We start from the raw sequence: 12,101 nt of genomic DNA on the forward strand, positions 1-12,101 counted from the left end.
TAGCACGGCGCCCGTCGTGGGTCATCGCATACCTTAACTTAAAGTATGCGATGGACGTGATGGACCCGATTTTCTGTCTATTTTGAGCCTTTATTGCCCGCAATGAGAAAATTGCGTTGATCGTGTCCATCGCATGCCATTATAATGGCATGCGATGCGACCGACGCGATCAACGCGATTTTACATAGGGATCAGTGTTAAATTAGCTGTCAATGATAAAATCGCATTGATCGCGTCCATCACATGCCATTTTAATGGCATGCGATGCGACCAACGCGATTAACGCGATTTTGCATAGGGTACAATGTTAAATGGCCCAATGGACCCGATTTTTTTATTGTATACCCACCCTTATGGGTAATTTATATGTGAAATGCCCTCCCATTGTTAACGCCGCCCCACTATTGACGCCAACCCGAAGCGTGGCGAGCGCAGCGACCCCGCGAGAGGCGGCGGTACGCGTCCTCCGATCTTTTCATACCCCCACTATCCACATCGGCGTGGAGTTGATTTTATAAAGTGTGGCGAGCGGACGCGTAATACCAGTGAAGTAATGCGCATCCCCTCGCTGGGCTCGCTGCGCTCGCCACGTTTCGGGCTCGTGGCTCGCTGCGCTCGATGCCGTCGTGGATAGTGGGGGTATGAAAAGGTTGGAGGACGCGTACCGCCGCCCCTCACGGGCTCGCTGCGCTTGCCACGCTTCGGGCTGGCGTCAATAGTGGGGTGGCGTTAACAATTTGACCCATGTGGGGGGGGGGGGGGGTATGCAATGAAAATTGGGGTCTAGGGTGTATTTTACATTGGTCCCAATGTAAAATTGGGTCTCAGGGACCATTTTACATTGATTCCAATGTAAAAATTGCATCGATCGCGTTGATCGTATCGCATGCGATTTGGTTGCATGTGATGCGATAGACGTGATTTTTTGGGTCCCGATGCCTGCAATTAAAATTAAAACGCGATTTTACATAGGGTACAATGTTAAATGGCCCAATGGACCCGATTTTTTTATTGTATACTTACCCTTATTGGTAATTTATATGTGAAATGTCCCCCCCCCCCTCCCATTGTTAACGCCGCCCCACGAGGGGACGCGTAATACCAGTGAAGTAATGCGTGTCCCCTCGCGGGGCTCGCTGCGCTCGATGCCGACGTGGATAGTGGGGGTATGAAAAGGTCGGAGGATGTGTACCGCCGCCCCTCACGGGCTCGCTGCGCTCACAACGCTTCGGGTTGGCGTCAGTAGTGGGGTGGCGTTAACAATGGGGGGCAATTGACCCATGTGTAGGGGGGGGGGTATGCAATGAAAATTGGGGTCTAGGGTGTATTTTACATTGGTCCCAATGTAAAATTGGGTCTCAGAGACCATTTTACATTGATTCCAATGTAAAAATTGCATTGATCGCGTCGATCGCATCGCATGCGATTTGGTTGCATGCAATGCGATCGACGCGATTTTTTGGGTCCCGATGCCTGCAATTAAAATCGCTGGCACCGTGCTAGGAAACAAGTACCAAAAATTATTTTAAGCTCAAATTTCTGTGGAGATGATATTTTTCCACCAGCCAAGTGAACTCATCAAATTGGCACCTAGGTACGAACGAAAGTCCCTTTGATAATAATTGTATCTCAGATGGACTAAGTTCATATGATGACAAATTGATAATTACTTCTGTTTGTTTCTTAGTACCGGTGGTTTTCTTGCTTTGTCTTTTACATTGGCCTCCCCGTCTTGTCCGGCCGCAGAGGCTTTGGGTACTTTGATCTTGTTTTTACCCCTAAAGGGGCTGTTCGGCGGGATGGGACATCAGTCTCACTTCTAGTACTGGTTGGATCAATTAAAGAATCAGTATCAAATTATTATGGCGATTTTGTTAGCGGAAAAATGGTCTAAGTTGTTGTCCATAATTTCTGCCACCTGACAACCATTGGTACACTTTGTGCTGATCGTAGTCATTGGTCACTTTGTTTAAGTTTTCTTTTTTAAATTGTAGTAGTTCACTTTTATACGTAGTTAATTGTCCATTAAGTTTACTCATCCAATCTTCCTCTGGGTCATTAGTCAGAGATGCTTGATATTTGGACTCCAACTCAGTAATTGTTTCTTTGGTTGTAGCACATTCTTTTATAGCTTGCTCAATTACTTATAACATCACGTCAAAAGAGCATTTGTTTAAAATGCCAACCCACTTCTTGCAAAAAAGTGGATCACAACGTCCTATGGTAGGACAATTTTTCATCCTAAAGCCCCTCGGGATCATTTTTGAGCAATAGTAGTCACTGAAACAGACACTGTGCAGCTGGAAACCAATTTCACGGTTTTTAAAAATATATATATATATATATATATATATATATATATACACACAAAAACCCTCCACTGGGGAGGAGAGAAAGCAGCACACCACTGATAAAGGTTACATTTTTGTATTTTGGTATTATTGCATTTAAAAAAAAGGATAGATTTCAGGCACATGGCAACATATTGACAATCAAAAAAGTAAGGTCCAGGACAAACTTATCATTGGTACTGTAGATCATATCTGTAAGGCAAAGATCATATATCCTGTGACCAATCATGCAGCCTCATGCAGCCCCCATGAGCCCGACAGCCTGTTTCGGTGGATCAACCACCTTTGTCAAGAGCTAAAGGGTGTCTGTTACTTTGCCATTTAAATAGAGCCCGTACAACCGCCAAAATTAGTCAAACACAATTTACCTGCATAATAGCAACTCACTGTAGTGTCAATGGAACGCAAGGAAGTACCACTTGGAACGCACCAAGACTTCCTGTCCCAAAACTTGTAAACCTTAGCCGCTTACATCTCTACTAGCCCGATGGCATAACAGCATAGAAGATCCAATACTGTGGGTGCCGCCGTCACGAGCTACAGGCAGTGATCCTAGCGTTCAGCACACCTTCGGTGTACTTCGCGCTGTCACCCGCCGGCTCAGTGAATGGCGCATCACTTACGGTCTGTTTTAAAATGCAATAATACCAAAATACAAAAATTGAACCTTTATCAGTGGTGTGCTGCTTTCTCTCCTCCCCAGTGGAGGGTTGTTGTATGCAATTGTTTATGTGACCAGCAACCAACATATACTGATTTGAACAGTGTGTGGTTTTTCTCTGTTCAATATATATATATATATATATATATAAAACTATGTACATGTGTAAAACTAGCTCCTGTGCGCAGGGCCGACGAGAGGTGGGGGGAAGTGGGTACAATTTACCCGGGCCCTTGCCTGTCAGACACTTTTTTTTGCTGTTGGCAGTAGTCTAGTTTGCAGGAAGGAGGGTGCCAGGTAGCAGCAATGTAGTGTGCAGTTAAGGGGGGTGCAGGGTAACAGCGGTGTAGAGTGCATGAAGGGGTGTGCTAGGTAGAAGTGGTGTAGTGTGCATAAATGGGGGTACAGGTTAGCAGCAGTGTATTGTGCAGGAAAAGGGGTGCAGGGCAACAGCAGTTTATGTGTTTGAGGGTTGTAGGGCATGATGAGGAGGTGTAGGATAGCGGAAGTAGTGTAGTGTGCATGGAGGGGTTTGCAGGGTAGTGAAGGTAGTGTAGTGTCTGCGGGTAGTTAGGAGCAGAGCAGCAGCAATGTAATGTGCGGGGAGGGGTACAGGGTAGCGTCAATATTTCTGAGGGTGCAGGCTAGTGGTGGTAGTGAAGTATGTGCAGGGAGGTGGGTGCAGGGTATTGGTAGTGTAGTATGTACCGTGCACGAGGCAGCAGAGCGTGCCCCCAAAATGCTGTAGTCACACCCCCTCCAGGGGGGCTCTGGGAAGTTGTTGTACTGGGGCCCAGGATTTCTCTTGGTGGCCCTGATTAACACTATAGCTGGTCTAACTACATATTTTTTTATATGCCCACAATAATGTTAGCTGAAAAGTGATAATATATAGGGTCATATGTAATAGGGCTTCAGTTTGCTGGAGGTTCAAAATGTTGACCGATATTAGCCATTTTTTTTTAAAGTGCCAATCATTTACAAGGCAAAATTATCCTGGCTTTACCTTTTAACCCCTTCCCGACATTTGACGTATATATACGTCATGGCCGGGATGTACTTCCCGACACATGTATATATATGTCATGACTTTAAACTGTCACCGCGTCTATAGACGCGGTGACAGTTTAAACATGTCTGCTGTCCCTGACAGCAGACATGTCCCAGCATGCCCAGGGGGGGCGGCGATGCCTCCCCCCCGTCGGCGATCGCTGCAATTGGCTGTTCAATGTGAACAGCCAATCGCAGTGTTTTCCTGTGTTACCGGCGAATCAGACGCTCGGTAACACAGGGATCAATCACCGCCGGGTGTGAGGGGGTGTGAGGGGGTCACCGGTGGTCACCGGTGATGACCACACCTCACCCCACCTGCCCCCAAGGCTGTGATTGGTCCGTCGGACCGACGGACCAATCACAGCCATGGCGCGTGATTTAAACTAACGGTGACTGCGCTGCAGACGCCATTCCGGTCTGGAATTGCGTGCAGAGCGGTCACCGTGCCAATCTGTCGTGATATACTGACCTGATCCTTGCCTGATACTTACCTGATCACCGCTGGTAGCGTGCTGCCAGCAGCTGGATGCTTCCTGGATCTTGTGCTTCCTGTGTGCTGCTGCTGCAGTGTCATAGAGTGACAGATAGTGACAGATAGTGAGAGATAGTGACAGATAGTGAGAGATAGTGACAGAGAGTGATAGAGAGTGCTATATTTTGTGTCTGCTGCCCCCCCTTTTGTGCTGATCAGTATATCTGTGCTGATCAGCAACTTTTTGGGGGTGCAGGTTTTTTTTTTTTTATATATATACCTGTCAGTTGCACCAAAGGTTGTGCTGCCTGTGCAACTGACTGCTGCCCCCCTGCTGCCCCCCCTTTTGTGCTGATCAGTATAAATTAACTGATCAGCAACTTTTTGGGGGTGCAGGTTTTTTTTTTTTTTATATATATACCTGTCAGTTGCTGTCAGTTGCACTGTCAGTTGCACCAAAGGTTGTGCACCTGCTGCCCCTCACTGGTAATCAGTGTCGCATCACTGATCACCTTTATATTTTTTTTTCTTTTGAGGGTGCTGTGGGGTCTTTTTTTAATTTTTTTTTACACACACTGTGATTTTGTGGGTGTCCTGTGGCCACTGTGCGCTGATCAGTGACGTACATCACTGATCAGCATTTTCGGCACAGGTTTGATCTATTTTTTTTTTTTTTGGGATCAAATTCCTGTTGCCTTTGAGCGCTGTTCAGTGACGGACGTTACTGACCAACATCTGTGCTCAATTTTTGGCGCAGGACCTTTTTTTTTTTTTTTTTTTAACCCCTTCAAGGTTGTACCAAAAGCTGCCTTGAAGTTGCTGAGTGACGTACATCACAGATCAGCATTTTTGCCACAGGGTTGATCTAATTTTTTTTTTTTTATTGGGATCAAATTCCTGTATAAAGTATTTTTTTTTCTGCACTACATACACACTACACACTACATACCCCCCGTGTTGAAATAAAGTTTGTACCCCCCCTACACTATACACGTGTTGAAACATTACACTTACAGAAACACAAAAATAAAAATGGCATCCCAAATGTCATCCCAAATGTCATCCCAGTCATCCAAAAGAATGTATTCAGCAGAGGAGGCATATGCCATGCTTGCCTCTGACTCTGACACAGCCAGTGATGCAAGCGGGGAATTTGAAGGATTCGTCTTAACCTCATCTTCCTCCTCTAGTGATTAGGGACCCCCTCAAAGACGCCCCCGTAGAGCAGCTGAGACCCCCCCCCCAAATGATTGATCCCGTATGGACCCCACCACCAGACAATTTTGAGCCCCAGGTTCCTGAGTTTTTGGCCATCCCAGGAATCCAATTTAATTCAACAGGTCTCAGAGAAATTGACTTTTTCAAATTATTTTTCTCTGATGATTTTATAAATTTAATGGTGGACCAAAGTAATTTATATGCCCAGCAGTTTATTGCTCAAAACCCCACGTCATCATTTGCTAGGTGGACCCCTGTAGATGCAGTAGAGATGATGACGTTTTGGGGTCTGGTGTTACATATGGGCATAGTAAAAAAGCCAGAAATTAGGCAATATTGGAGTACAGATGTTCTGTACAGCACCCCACTTCATCGTATGGCCATGACCCGGACTCGTTTTGAGACGATCCTTAAATTTTTGCATTACAACGATAATGCACAGTGCCCACCCAGAGATGATCCCACCTTTGACCGGCTATTCAAAGTCAGGCCGGTCATTGATCATTTCAGTGCCAAATTTGCAGAGATGTACATCCCTGAAAAATGTATTTGTATCGACGAGTCCCTTATACATTTTAAAGGAAGGGTTAAATTCCGCCAGTACCTTCCCAGTAAGAGGGCAAGGTATGGCATAAAAATGTATAAACTGTGTGAAAGCACCTCAGGGTACACCCACAGGTTTAGGGTATATGAAGGGAAGGATTCAAGAATTGAACCGCCAGAATGCCCGCCCTCCCTCGTAGGTGTTAGTGGAAAAATTGTCTGGGATTTAGTGCACCCCTTCCTGGATAAAGGTTATCACCTCTATGTGGATAACTTTTACACTAGCATCCCCCTAGGTTCAAGAGGTACAGCAGCTTGTGGTACTGTGCGCAAGAACCAAAGAGGCCTCCCAAAAACGCACATTGCCCAAGTACTGAGAAGGGGTGAAAGCAGGGCACAATCCACCGAAAATATGTTGTTGGTCAAATATAAGGACAAGAGGGATGTCCTTATACTGACAACAATTCATGGAGACAGTACCACCTCCGTCCCTGTACGAGGTACCAGTACCCACACCTCAAAACCTAATTGTATCCTAGATTACAATAAGTACATGGGCGGAGTGGATCTTTCAGATCAGGTACTGAAGCCGTACAGTGCCCTGCGGAAAACAAAAATCTGGTACAAGAAGCTGGCCGTGTATATCATCCAGATGGCACTGTATAACGCTTACGTGCTATTCCGTTCTACCAGCCAGAGGGGGACATTTATGCACTTTCAAGAGGAAGTCATAAAGGGCCTAATATTTGGGAACCAGCAGGCAGAGGGCCCCAGTACTTCTAGTACTGGCCCCCGTATTGTACCAGGGCAGCATTTTCCTAACGAAATCCCCTCCACTGCAAAAAAGGGCAGGACACAAAAAAGGTGCAAAGTTTGCTATAAAAAGGGAATAAGAAAGGATACTATTTTCCACTGTGAAACTTGTCCCGACAAACCCGGCCTATGTATAAAGGAGTGTTTTAAAATATACCACACATCTATGGATTATTAGGTTCATCATTTCACCGTGCTTCGGGGGTCCTGCTAATGCCACATAGCACCCACCATTCATTCCACCAGAATCTGAGCTGCAAAATCCAAAAATCACTCCTTCCCTTCTGAGTCCTGCCATGCACCCAGCTGGTATTTTTTGGTCACATATGAGGCATTGCCATTCTCGGGAGAAATTGGGGCACAGATTTTGGGGTGCTTTTTCTCCTTCATTCCTTGTGAAAATGAAAAATTTTGAGCCAGAACTGCATTTTTGTGTAAAAAATTTAATTTTTCATTTTCACTGCCCAGTTGTACCACAATTGGTGAAACCCCTGGGGGTTTGAAATGTACACTATACCCCTCGTTGAATTCCCTGAGGGGTGTAGTTTGCAAAATGGGGTCACTTGTGGGGGGGTTCCACTGTATTGGTGCTTCGGGGGTCTTGCTAATGCGACATAGCACCCACCATTCATTCCACCAGAATCTGTGCTGCAAAATCCAAATATCACTCCTTCCCTTATGAGTCCTGCCATTTTTTGGTCACATATGAGGCATTGCCGTACTCGGGAGAAATTGGGGCACAGATTTTGTGGTGCTTTGTCTCCTTCATTCCTTGTGAAAATGAAAAATTTTGAGCCAGAACTGCATTTTTGTGTAAAAAATTTAATTTTTCATTTTCACTGCCCAGTTGTACCACAATTGGTGAAACCCCTGGGGGTTTGAAATGTACACTATACCCCTAGTTCAATTCCCTGAGGGGTGTAGTTTGCAAAATGGGGTCACTTGTGGGGGGGTTCCACTGTATTGGTGCTTCGGGGGTCTTGCTAATGCGACATAGCACCCACCAACATTCCACCAGAATCTGTGCTGCAAAATCCAAATATCACTCCTTCCCTTCTGAGTCCTGCCATGCACCCAAATGGTATTTTTTGGTCACATGTGAGGCATTGCCGTACTCGGGAGAAATTGGGGCACAGATTTTGGGGTGCTTTGTCTCCTTCATTCCTTGTGAAAATGAAAAATTTTGAGCCAGAACTGCATTTTTGTGTAAAAAATTAAATTTTTCATTTTCACTGCCCAGTTGTACCACAATTGGTGAAACCCCTGGGGGTTTAAAATGTACACTATACCCCTAGTTGAATTCCCTGAGGGGTGTAGTTTGCAAAATGGGGTCACTTGTGGGGGGGGTTCCACTGTATTGGTGCTTCGGGGGTCTTGCTAATGCTACATAGCACCCACCAACATTCCACCAGAATCTGTGCTGCAAAATCCAAATATCACTCCTTCCCTTCTGAGTCCTGCCATGCACCCAAATGGTATTTTTTGGTCACATGTGAGGCATTGCCGTACTCGGGAGAAATTGGGGCACAGATTTTGGGGTGCTTTGTCTCCTTCATTCCTTGTGAAAATGAAAAATTTTGAGCCAGAACTGCATTTTTGTGTAAAAAATTAAATTTTTCATTTGCACAGCCCAGTTGTATCAAAATTGGTGAAACCCCTGGGGGTTTGAAATGTACACTATACCCCTAGTTGAATTCCCTGAGGGGTGTAGTTTGCAAAATGGGGTCACTTGTGGGGGGGTTCCACTGTATTGGTGCTTCGGGGGTCTTGCTAATGCGACATAGCACCCACCAACATTCCACCAAAATCTGTGCTGCAAAATCCAAATATCATTCCTTCCCTTCTGAGTCCTGCCATGCACCCAAATGGTATTTTTTGGTCACATGTGAGGCATTGCCGTACTCGGGAGAAATTGGGGCACAGATTTTGGGGTGCTTTGTCTCCTTCATTCCTTGTGAAAATGAAAAATTTTGAGCCAGAACTGCATTTTTGTGTAAAAAATTAAATTTTTCATTTTTACTGCCCAGTTGTACCACAATTGGTGAAACCCCTGGGGGTTTGAAATGTACACTATACCCCTAGATGAATTCCCTGAGGGGTGTAGTTTGCAAAATGGGGTCACTTGTGGGGGGTTCCTAACTTTTAGCATCTTATGGTGCCTAGAAACCTACATGGTGCCTAAAAAATAATCTCATAAAAAGGAGGCTCCAAAATCAAGTAGGTGCTCCTTCTATTATGAAGCCTGTGGTTTGGTCAACGTGCACACTAGGGCCACATATAGGATATTTATGAAAACAAAAGAATTGGGGGAATCAATTTTTAGTCACATTTCTCTAGTAAAATCTACTGTGTTCCTTAGAAAAATGTATTAAAATTGAAAATCTGCAAAAAAAATGAAATTTTGAAATTTCACCTACACTTTGTTTTAATTCCTGTGAAACACCTAAAGGGTTAACAAACTTCCAAAATGCTGTTTTGAATACTGTGAGGGGTGCAGTTTTTGAAATGGCATCATTTATGGGGGTGTCTCACATACAAGTCCCTCAAAGTCACATCAGAACTGAACTGGTCCCTAAAAAAATCAGTGTTTGAAATTTTTTTGAAAATTTGAGAATTTGCTATTCATATTTTAAGCCTCCTAGTAATTAAAAGGTGGTTGAAATAATGATGGAAACATAAAGTATACATATGGTCTATGTTAGTTATTAACTATTTTGAGTGGTATGATTATTTGTCTCACAAGCAGAAAATTAAACATTTTTCAAATTGCAAAATTTTCAATTTTTTTACGACATTTTGGTATTTTTCACAAAAAAACACAGACTGTATCGACCAAAATTTACCACTAACTTGAAGTACAATGTGTCACGAGAAAACAATCTCAAAATCACTGGGATAAGTAAAAGCAAAAAAAAGTTATCCCCACTTAAGTGATACATGTCAGATTTGAAAAAAAGGGCTCTGTCAGGAAGGCAAAAACAGGCTGCGGCGGGAAGGGGTTAAATTATTGCCACTATTACAAAAGGTCTACGATCGGCCAGCATTGTGCACCTCGACACTATTTCATGAGCCCCTATGTGTACTCTAGGTATATATAAAACAAATTACATTTATGTAATCAATTGTTTATGTTATAGATTACTATGAATGCACTCCATACACTGTAGTTTTAAGTATTGTTTTGAGGTGGAAAACATGATGTTGGGTTTCGCATTATTATGTAGTTTGGAGGTCTTGTTAATTGCAAGCTCTGGAATGAGAGCTTTTTTCTTTGATGAAGGCAGCCATTTCTTCATAAATAACTGTAACTTGTTTTCACCATTCCAACAGGGTATTAATCATGATATAAAGGGAAAGATGCAGTGGCGTAACTACCTAATTTGCGCCCCCCCGACGCAAATTTTTGGGCACCCTCTCTCCCCCTCCCCTCAGTGCCCCCCCCCCGCTGCTGTCTCTGCCGGTACCTGCCTGCCGTGCCCGGTGCCGTCACGGTCCCATCTCTCCCAGCGCTGGCTAGTGGCTCCTGCTGCTATAATGAAAAGTCTCTTAGAAAATGGCTGCCCCCATACTGCAGATAGAAAACTGTCTGCAGTATGGGGGCAGCCATTTTCTAAGTGTATATTTTCATTATAGCAGCAGGAGCCACTAGCCAGCGCTGGGAGAGATGGGACCGTGACGGGACCGGGCACGGCAGGCAGGTACTGGCAGAGACAGCAGCGGGTAACTATGGCCCCGCAGCCCCCCAGCGCCCAAACTTTCTCTGAGCCTCCCCGTCACCGCGGGGGCTGCGGAGCTATAGTTACGCCACTGGAAAGATGTATTGTCCGTGAGAACTCAAGTATAGGATCATTGGTACTCTTTACCTAGAAGGGCGCCCATCGTGGTGATCGCGGGCATCGCGGGCAGTACATTAACGGCCGCGACGCGATGCCCGCGATCACCGCGATTTCCCATAGGGTTCAATGTTAAATTTAGTGCTGACCGCGATTTTCCATTCAATGCTTCAATGGCCGCGATTTGGCCATAGGAATCAATGTTAAATGGGCTACAGAGCCCAAATAGGCACAATTAACCCTTAAATGTCCCCCCAAATTTGTAACGCCACCCCACGATCCACGCCAACCCGAAGCGTGGCGAGCGCAGCGAGCCCGCGAGGGGCGGCGGTACGCGTCCTCCGACCTTTTCATGCCCTACTATCCACGTCGGCGTGGAGTTGAGAATAGAATAGTGTGGCGAGCGCAGCGAGCCACCGAGCCCGAAGCGTGGCGAGCGCAGCGATCCCCGCGAGGGGACGCGGATACCTTCACAGTTATACGCGTCCCCTCGCGGGCTTCACAGGTGTCCGTGGCCACCTCGCCACACTATTCTATTCTCAACTCCACGCCGACGTGGATAGTAGGGCATGAAAAGGTCGGAGGACGCGTACCGCCGCCCCTCGCGGGCTCGCTGCGCTCGCCACGCTTCGGGTTGGCGTGGATCGTGGGGTGGCGTTAAAAATTTGGGGGGACATTTAAGGGTTAATTGTGCCTATTTGGGCTCTGTAGCCCATTTAACATTGATTCCTATGGTAAAATCGCGGGCATTGAGGCATTTTACATGAAAATCGCGGTCAATCAGCCTTTTTAACATTGTTCCCTATGGGAAAATCGCGGTCATCGCGGGCAGCCGATTTTTATGTACCCGCGATTTACCCGCGATGCCCGCGATTTTTTACCCCCGACGCCCGCGATTCCAATCGCTGGCGCCCTTCTAGGTAAAGAGTACCGGATCATTTGGATCCAATAAACGTATATACACTCTTCATGACATCATCAGAAAACATGTGACAAACTTACGTTGCCCAAATTGCAGAGCAATCTTGCTGAAATGTGTCATAGATTAAACTTCAGTGCCGACTATATGAATGATGAGTGATGTTGCTTCATTGTCAGACTCATTCCGAAAAATATGTCAGGACACTTTAAGAATTGACGTCTGACTTTATGTGAGC

General features: G+C 45.5%; 1 protein-coding gene across 1 annotated transcript in view; it reads left to right on the top strand.

Annotated features, from left to right (window-relative positions):
* Window positions 1-12,101, top strand: part of DNAH6 (dynein axonemal heavy chain 6) — a 270,855-nt gene that overhangs the window by 11,346 nt on the left and 247,408 nt on the right.

Source organism: Crinia signifera, chromosome 1, assembly GCF_055691185.1.
Source record: "Crinia signifera chromosome 1, ASM5569118v1, whole genome shotgun sequence".
NCBI classification, from domain to species: Eukaryota; Metazoa; Chordata; class Amphibia; order Anura; family Myobatrachidae; genus Crinia; species Crinia signifera.